This window comes from Rhinolophus ferrumequinum, chromosome X, assembly GCF_004115265.2.
Source record: "Rhinolophus ferrumequinum isolate MPI-CBG mRhiFer1 chromosome X, mRhiFer1_v1.p, whole genome shotgun sequence".
In the NCBI taxonomy this organism is placed as follows: Eukaryota; Metazoa; Chordata; class Mammalia; order Chiroptera; family Rhinolophidae; genus Rhinolophus; species Rhinolophus ferrumequinum.
Window position 1 is genome coordinate 56,720,787 of NC_046284.1, and position 10,247 is coordinate 56,731,033.

The window sequence follows — 10,247 nt, forward strand, 5'->3', positions numbered from 1 at the left end:
AAAGAAGCTGATTTGTGCCAGTTTAGCTAATTAGACTTTTAATCGTCTCACCTCTGAAAATTGTTTAAGTATTTCTCTGTGGGTAGGCTGACCTACCTGCTCTTTCAAAAAGGCAATTATAATAAGGAATTGATAAAAAAAATTCTGATATTCCTTAATATGTTAGGCATTTCTCACTACAAAAATAAATAATATTCTTCCAAGTTCCCTGTCAAACAAAAGACTTCACCTAACATGCTCCCCCCGCCCCGTGGGGCTACCTTGATGGAAATTTGACTTTAATAATATCTCTACAGAAATGATAACTAAACTACAGAACAACCATCACTGAGGATTGCCTAAAATCTAGCTGAACAGAAGTCAGTCCCACAACTAAGGATATACAGAAGTCACCCTGAGGCTGATAGGAGGGGCAGAGATGCAGAACAGGCTGGTCCCACACCAACGTGTGATGGTGAAAAATCAGTAGGGGTATCTCAACTGTGGAGGTTCCTGCTGAGGAGTGAGGGGTCCCAGCCCCACATCAGCCTCCCCAGACCAGGGTTCCAGTGCCAAGAAGAGAAGTCCCCATAACTTCTGGCTGTAAAAACCAACAGAGATTGTGGTTGAGTGAAACAGAAGATAGTTGGAGTCCCAGTCACTCCCCTTAAAGGGCTTGTCATGGACTTACTTGCTGACAGACTCACTCGCTCTGAGCTCCGGTACTGGAGCAGGAGCTTGACAGGTACCAGGGACCTATGGGGAAGAACTGAATTGTCTGGCTTCAGGGCTTAGGCTGGAGAGGCAGCTTTCTCCCAGGCAGAAAATCTGGAAGAAGCCATCATTCCTTTGTTGAGCCCTACCCCTACCCAGCCAACATGTGCATGCCTCCATCAACCTACCTAATACTGTTCGCTCCACCCTAATGATTCCCTGAGTCCATGCCACACTCAAATCGAGGGCTTACCCAGTGGCTTCTCCATACAAATGGCCTGTCTTGGCTCATGCTGCAGACTTTCCTAAAATCTCTCAAAGGTTTACAAACCCCAGAGAAGCAGGAACTGGCTTCGGCGTACTCTGTTCCTCTTGCTGAGCAGCCTCATGCCCTGCACTAGTGGCAGCCAACCTCAGATCGCAGCTTAGCCTCTCCCAGGCACCTCCAAGCCCAGCTAAAGTGGCAACCACATGCAGATCACTTTGTAGCTGATATCAAGTGGTCCCAGGCAGAGCACAGACAGTGGATGAACTTGGCCTGCACCAGAGCCCCTCCCAAGAGGCACCAGAACCAACACACCTGGTGGTCAGCTTCATGTCACATCAGAGCACACCACCCAACCACCTCCATAAATGACACACCCAAAGAGCAGACTCAGCAGACACCAGAGACCCACTGAAGTGAATCCTACTATATATGGTTAGACCCTGAACATTACTTCCTCCACTGTAGTCCAGTCAGTTCTCACCACCAATTAGCCTGAGTGTCAATCCTTCCCATTGATGTGCAAACAGCATCCAAGGCTCAACTACAACAGGAGGGCACACACAACCCACACAAGGGACACTCCTGAAGCACCCAGCTCAGAGGGCCAGGGAGACTGTACCATTGGACCCCACAGGACACCTACTACATAAGGCCACTACACTAAGACCGGGAAACATAGCAGCCCTACTTAATACATAGAAACAAACAGAGGGAGGCAGCCAAGAAGAGGAGAACAGAGACATGTCCCAAATGAAGGAACAGAACAAAGCTCCAGAAAAAGAACTGAATAGAAAGTAGGCAAGCAATCTACCAAATGCAGAGTTCAAAACACTGATTGTAAGGATGCTCAGTGATCTCAGTGAGAATTTCAACAAAGAGATAGGAAACATAAAAATGGAGATAAAAAACAATGAAAAAGAACGAGTCAGAAATGAAGACTCATCGAGAAAAAAAGAGAGAGGACCCAAATAAATCAAATCAGAAGTGAAAGAAGAGAAGTGACAGCTGACACCACAGAAATACAAAAGATTATGAGAAAATACTGCAAACAAGTATATGCCAACAAATTGAACAATCTGGAAGAAATGGATAAATTCCTGGAAACACACAATCTTCCAAAACTGAATCAAGAAGAAATAGAAAATCTGAACAAACCTATTACGACTCACAAAATTGAATCAGTAATCAAAAAACTCCCAATGAACAAAAGTCCTGGATGAGATGGCTGCACAGGTGAATTTTACCAAACATTCATAGAAGAATTAACATCTATCCTTCTAAAGCTATTGCCAAAAATTCAAGAGGCTATAAGGTTCCCAACTTCATTTTACAAGGCCAACATTACTCTATTTCCAAAGCCAGAAAGAGACATTACAAAAAAAGAAAACTATAGGCCAATATCCCTGATGAACATAAATGCAAACACCCTCAACAAAATGCGAGTAAATTGAATTCAGCAAAAACGTTAAAAAGATTGTACACCATGATGAAGTAGGATTCATTCCTGATATGCAAGGTTGGTTTAATATCCACAAATCAATGTGATACACCACATAAACAAAATGAAAGTTAAAAATCATATGATCACGTCAATAGATGCAGAAAATGCATTTGACAAAATCCAGCATCAATTTGTGATAAAAGCTATCAGCAAAGAGGAAATAGAAGGAACGTATCTCAACATAATAAAGGCCATATATGACAAACATAAAGCTAACATGACACTCATTGGGGAAAAGCTAAAAGCATTCTCTTTAATATCAGGAATAACACAACGATGCCCTCTTTCACAATTTTTTCAACATATTATTGGAAGCCTTAGCCATGGCAATCAGACAAGTAAAAGAAATACAAGGCATTTAAATTGGAAAGGAAGATGTAAAACTGTCATTATTTGCAGACGACATGATACTATATATAAAGGACCCTAAAGATTCCACCCAAAAAATACTATTAGGACTGATAAATGCATTCAGGCAAGTAGCAGGATACAAAATTAATATTCACAAATTGCTTGCTATTCTATAGACCAATAATGAATTACCAAAAAGAGAAATTAAGAAAAAAAATCCTATTTATAATTGCATCAATAAAAATAATATACCTAGGAATAAATTTAACCAAGGAAGTAAAAGACTTATACTAAAAAAATGCTAAGACATTGAAGAAAGAATTTGAAGAAGATACAAACAAATGGAAGCATATACCGTGGTCCTGGATTGGAAGAATTGACATTGTTAAAATGACCATACTACCCAAAGCAATCAATAGATTCAATACAATCCCTATCAAAATACGAATGGTATTTTTCACAGAACTAGAACAAATAATGCTAGAATTTATATGGAACCATAAGAGACACTGAATAGCCACGGCAATCTTGAGAAAAAAGAACAAAATTTGAGGTGTCACGCTGCCTGATATCAAATTATACTGCAAGTCCATAGTAATAAAAACATCATGGTATTGGCATAAAAACAGACACATAGATCAATGGAACAGAATAGCGAGCCCAGAAATAAACCCATAGCTATGTGGTCAGTTAATCTTTGACAAAGGAGTTAAGAATATACAATGAGGTAAAGACAGTTTATTCAATAAATGGTGCTGGGACAACTAGACAGATACTTGCAAAAAAAAAAAAAATGAAACTGGACCACCTTCTTACTCCATATACAAAAATACATGGTGTAATCAAAACATATGGTGACTATTTAGATTTTTTAAAATGTATTACAGTAAAAGACACATTGCCATTAATCCCCCTCAAAACATTTCCCCTTGCTTTGAACACACATATTCCGTTGTTCTTGCCACTTCCTGAAGCAGTTCTGGAAGTCCTCTTTCGTGAGTGTCTTTAGCTGCACTATTGTGACTGCCTTGAGGTCTTGAATCATTTTGACTTTGGGGAAGAGCCAGAAGTTTCATGGTGCCAGATCTGATGAATAAGGTGGATGAAGACATAGAGTAATGTTTTTATTTGACAGAAATTGCTGTACCAGAAGTGATATGTGAGATGGAGCCTTTCCGTTGTGATCACAAAATACGGTGAATGCAGCTGCCGAGTGCCATCCAACAGAAAGGCAGGTATCTTCAATATGGGAAGTGGCGCATTGAACCTTAGTAACAGGGGGTAACAAGTTTCAACTTGTTTGGTGCAGTCAGTTGGGTGTGAGCTACGATTGAGAGAAAGGTGTTTTAAAGTGTGTCGTAAGTCATCCTCCATCATGACAATGCTCCGTGTCATGGAATCTAAAGAACAATATCAATAAAAACAAAATAAAACTGAAAAGAGACTCATAGATACCGAGAACAAAATGATGGTTACCAGGTGGAAGGGGGGTTGGGAGACTGGGTAAAATAGGTGAAGGGATTAAGAAGTACAAGCTCATGGTTACAAAATAGTCATGGGTATTAAAGCAGAGCACAGGGAATATAGTCAATAATATTGTAATGACTATGTATAGTGCCAGGTGGGTACTAGCCTTATCAGGAGGATCATCTCATAAATTATATAAGCGTCTATCCACTATGCTGCACACCTGAAACTAATAAAATAATACTGAATATCAACTTTAATTGAAAAATAAAAATAGATAAAATGCCAAGGTTTAAAGACAAGAGAGAATCTTAAAAGCAGCAAGAAAAAAGCAGTTAATTATTTACAAGGAAGCTTCCATAAAACTGTCAGCTGATTTCTCAATAGAAACTTTGTGCCCTCCAGAAGGGATTGGCAGGAAATATTCAAAGTGATGTAAAGCAAGGAACCCCAAGCAAGATTACTCTACCCAGCAAAGCTATCGTTTAAAATTGAAGGAAAGATAAAGAGCTTCCCAGACAAGAAAAAGCTAAAGGAGTTCATCACCACCAAACCAGTACTACAAACAATGTTAAAAGGGTTTCTTTAAGAAGACCAAAACATATATATATATATATATATATATATATATGAATAATAAAATGGCAATAACTATATATGTATCAACAATTATTTTAAATATAAATGGATTAAATGCTCCAATCAAAAGATAGGGTGGCTGAATGGATAAGAAAACAAGACCCTCACATATGCTCCCTACAAGAGACACTTCAAATCAAAGACACACACAGAAAGACTGAAATTAAATGGATGGAAAAAGATATTTCATGAAAACGGAAATGAAAAAAAAAATGCTGTGGTAGCAATACTTATATTAGACAAAATAGACTTTTAAACAAAGCCTATAACAAGAGAAAAAGCTAGGCCCAGTAATCTCATTTCTTGGGTTTTTATCCACAGAAATCCAAAACACTACTTTGAAGGGACATGTGTATCCATATGTTCCTTGAAGCATTATTTACAATAGCCAATATATGGGGGCAATCTGAGTGTCTATCAATAAATGAATGGATAAAGAAGAGGTGGTACAAATATGCAATGGAATATTACTCAACCATAAAAAAGAATGAAATTTTGCCATCTGCAACAACATGGATGGACCTGGAGGGTCTTATGCTAAGTGAAATAGGTCAGATAGAAAGGCCATATGATTTCACTTATATGTGAAATCTAAAGGACAAAATAAACAAACATACAAAACAGAAACAGACTCATACAGAGAAAATTTTGATGGTTGCCAGCCGGGAAGGGTTTGGGGGATGGGTAAAAAAGGGAAACAGATGAAGAAGTACAAATTGGTAGTTACAAAATAATCATGGGGATTTAAATTGCAGCATAGGGAATATAGTCAATAATATTGTGATAACTATATATAGTGTCAGATGGATACTAGATTTATTGGGGTGATCACTTTGTTAGTTATATAAATATCTAATCACTGTTGTACACCTGAAACTAATATAATATTGTATGTCAACTGTAATTGAAATTTTTTTAAAAATATTCTAAGAACAAAAAACAACAAAAAGAATGTCTCTGCAGTGAGAAATTATGGGTCATTCACAAATATTTTGTTTATCCTCCTTTTTCACCTTCATGATAGGATTGAATTTTACACCCTAGCCCTTCTGAGTTTAGTTGAAGTCACATGACTTTCTCTGGCCAATAAAATATGAGCAGAAAGGATTTGGGTTACTTGATGGATGAAAACTTAAGAGCTGGTGCTGCTTGTTTTCCCATTGCTTGCCTCCTCAGGAGTTGTGGAAGTACATGTGGAGACAGAGCTTCCATCGGCTCAGACTCCTGAGTTACTACTTTGAATATAATCCCACCTGCAGCTAAGATTGTGAGGGTTTTCAGTTACTGCGACCTCATGTTGCACAATTTGATGAATATAAAGATAAAAAGGAAACAGGCAAAAACCCTAAGGCTACTGAAGTTTCATCACTGCAGAGGAGGTTAGATTGCTTTTGTTTTACCTTTGGGTTACAAAGTTGAGGATGGGATTGTATCTTCTCCCCAGGAATGCTGTGATAGATTACAAACGTTGCCTTCTTCTCCTTTTACCCACGCTCTTTGCCATGTTGTTTTTCAGAGTCTTCTACTCTGATTTTCAATGTAGCCATGTGAACTCCCTTTGGGATGTCAGCAAATGTGAAACAAAGAGTCTTGAAAATGATTACACAATTGTGCATGCCCTCTGTCTACTTTCTCTTCCATTGCCATCGGAACATGCCTGGGATAACCTGCTGAATGGTGAGAGATGGGTGAACAGAACCAAGTAACCCTAGTTATACCAGCCAAGTCAGTTTAAATGAGTGGACAGCCAGCCAAATCCCAGACATGTGAGAGAACCCAGCAAAAAACAACAAAGCCTCTAGAAAGCCATACTAAACATATGAGCAATAAACACTTATGGTTGTATGCCAATGAGGTTTTGTGATCATTTGTTGTAGAACATTATTGTGGAACTAGTTACCTGATATATCCTCCTAACTCCCTCTAAATCATCCCCACTCTCCCCAGGTCCCTCTGAAACATCCCCTAGGATAACTCCATACTTGCTGTTTCTTCACAAGTTTCCTTCCCACCTGTTTCATGACAAAAATCACTGCCTTGGGAGTGGTACAGGTTACCTTTTACAAAATTGGCAGTACTTAATTTTTATCTTTCTAGCATTCTAGCATTTTTTGTTCTACTACCAGGCATATTGGCTCTTCTTACCTAGCTACCCCCATCCTGGTCTAGGCATTGGATTAAAAAAAGAAAAAAAACAGTCTTCCACCCAAATAGTGTGTGTGCGTGTGTGTGTGTGTGTGTGTGTGTGTGTGTGTGTGTGTGTGTGTGGTGTAAAAGATTATACATCTTGGGAGATTCCTCATATGCAAAAGTGTTTACAATCCTATATACTTTTCATTAATCGAGTCCTCTCTTCTAATTTAGGCAAGTGGCTCAGTGGGAGAATTAATCCTATATATTTTATACCTCTGCTAACACTGAAGTGGCTCATTTCTTTTTCTTTGCCATACAACTGAACAACTGAAGGGAGGGTAAAGAAGGCAAGATACTGTCGAGGGACAAAACAGATCTGAACTTTTCAGAACTTATTTTCCAATTTGTTTAGAGTTTGTTTTCTCTTCTTAGAATTGCATTAAAGTAATATTTAGTTGGTTGAGTTCATATATAAGAAAGGAAAAATGCATTTCTGAGAATAATTATGAGCCAAGATACAGAAAAAGATTTAGTGTATCTCAGAATACATTATTTTACAGATTTCTTAAGACTCCCTCAATCCACTGAGGTATTTTTGCTTATGACAAGTCTCATCCTTGTCCAAAAGATGTTAATAGATGTTAAAAGGAGTGGTTTTAGACAAGACAATATTATGTTGAATCGACATTGCTTCCAATGGTCAGAGCCCACCACTACATTATTTTAATACTTTTTGAAGGTTTTAATCTCCAGCTTTGCAATGTCCTTGCAAGAGCATGAAAATGCTTCTTCTTTCCTCATCATTTTGTCTTTCCCCATCTGGAAAATATTGATTTCTCTCTCTCCCTTAAGTGTGTATTATAAGCTACAGGCCAACATGATTGCATTCCTACTTCTTTGTTTTATCAACATCAAAGATAAATTAGTAGCTGTAATTCAGGGACTCAGCTCCCGCTCCCCGCACCAGAACACAGGATATAGTGAGACCCAAAAGGAACACCAATGGAGCCATAGACAGGGGAGTCATACCACTATATTCTCGATGGCAGCTGGTCGAGACACAAAAGCAAACATCTGCCAGTACCCCAACGGGGGATCTTCCTGCACCTCAGTCTCGCTGGCAGCCGGGCGAGACACAGGAAGTAGGATCCACACGATCTGCAATCTGCCATCCACTTCTCTGCCAACCAACCAACCCACTAGCGTAGCCAGGGCAGTTATATTAGTGGCTAATGGATAACTGGTAACAGCTGGTGGCCACCCAGCCACAGCGGATGGCCATCTGATTACAGCTAATGGCCATCTAATAACTGAGCCAGCACCTTTCCACGTGAGGCTGAGAGCCTGGAAACTGCTCTCTGGGACTCTGTCCCCACAGTAGCTCTCTACAAGTAATTTTGGCCATTTTGTATCACCTTTTGGGTAGGGTTACAAAAGCCCAATCTTAAAAACCAAAGTCAAAACCTCTAATGAGACAAAGAAAAGAAGCTAAGGTTTTGTTTTGTTTCTCTTTCTGTAATGATATCAGCGAGCACATTTAAGTGATCTCACTCTGCATGCATTTCTGCTTCCATAATGTATTTAATAGGTATATGGATAGTTTCAGCTAATTTATAAAGTGTAGTAGTTTGCCTGACAATAAACTCATTTACTTGTTGTAACTCCACTAAGACTATCAAAGCAAATCATATTGGAGCACTGTTAAACATTGTATATTTTCATAGTAAATCAGTACTTGGTAATTTTACACAGGTGTTTCTGTGATTGGGCCACTTTAGGAAAATTCAATGCTGAATGGCCTTCAATCACTTCCACCTGTTGCATGTATTTGTCCATTATTAGAATACCAAATGAAATTATAAAACGTGCAGAATGTTAATTGATTAAATACTCAGTTTTGCTCATTCTTATTCTGGTTATATTTTTCTTGTCACTTCACTCACGTTAAGCGTATTTTTACCACCACCACCCTCCCCCCAAAGAAAGTTAGAGTTGCTAATGATATGTTTAGAAAGAAATACAGACATTGTATTCAATAAAGACCCTAAATTTAAGCAACAAATTGTCTTCTGTGTTTTAATCGAGTTTTGAAGAGGAATGAAGCAAGATAGAAAGCCAGTGGGCTATTGCAGCAATATAGTTTCATGCTATACTGTTCTAAACGACAGCTGGGATGATAGTTTCTTGCAAGGTGTTAAATGATTTCATAACTCATTCATAAAGCGTTTTTTGAGCGCAAACAGGTAGGGACATGGGTAGGGGTGGTGCTTAGTATTGTGCTACGAGAAAATTCAAAGTAGAATAAGACTAGGTCCCTGCCCCCTCAAAAATCGTACCATCTAATTTGGAATGAAAAACTAAATGGGAAACAATTAGTGAATGAGTGGATGCTAAAGCTTCACCAATGAGATGAAACTGGAGGTGACTTTAGAAAACTTGAACAGAAAGATCTTCTGGGGGAGGAAGCAATTACCACTAGTAATGGTGTGGAGGCAGGAGAAAAACATGAAGACATTCTTGAAAACTGTAGCTTGAGAAAATGTAGCTGGAAAAATGAGCTTCCTACCATATTTCCCTGAAAATAAGACCTAATCGGAAAATAAGCCCTAGCATGATTTTTCAGGATGACATCCCCAGAACATAAGCCCTAATGCATCTTTTGGAGCAAAAATTAATATAAGACCCGGTCTTATTTTCCGGGAAACACGGTACCATTTTGCTGCATTCGAAAGTTTTGATTTTAGTAATTTTATTATCGTTTATTTCTAAGCTTTAAAAGTTTTTCATTATAATTTCTTTTTCTTTTTAATTTAAGTTTATTGGGGTGACAATTGTTAGTAAAATTACATAGATTTCAGGTATACAATTCTGTAATACGTTATCTATATTTCACATGGTGTGTTCACCACCCAGAGTCAGTTCTCTTTCCATCACCATATATTAGACCCCATTTACCCACATCTAGAGCCCCCTCCTCCCTTACCCTCTGGTAACCCCTAAACTATTGTCTGTGTCTATGAGGTTTTTTTTTCCTTCATTTGTTTGTCTTATTCTTTTGTTGTTTTCAGTTTCATTATAGTTTCTTATTTGTCCCATGAGTGATTTAGAAATGCAATTTTAATTTCTAAAAATATGAGTGCCTGTTCTTCTTTTTGTTATTGACACTTCAGCTTAATTGCATTATCATCAGAAATT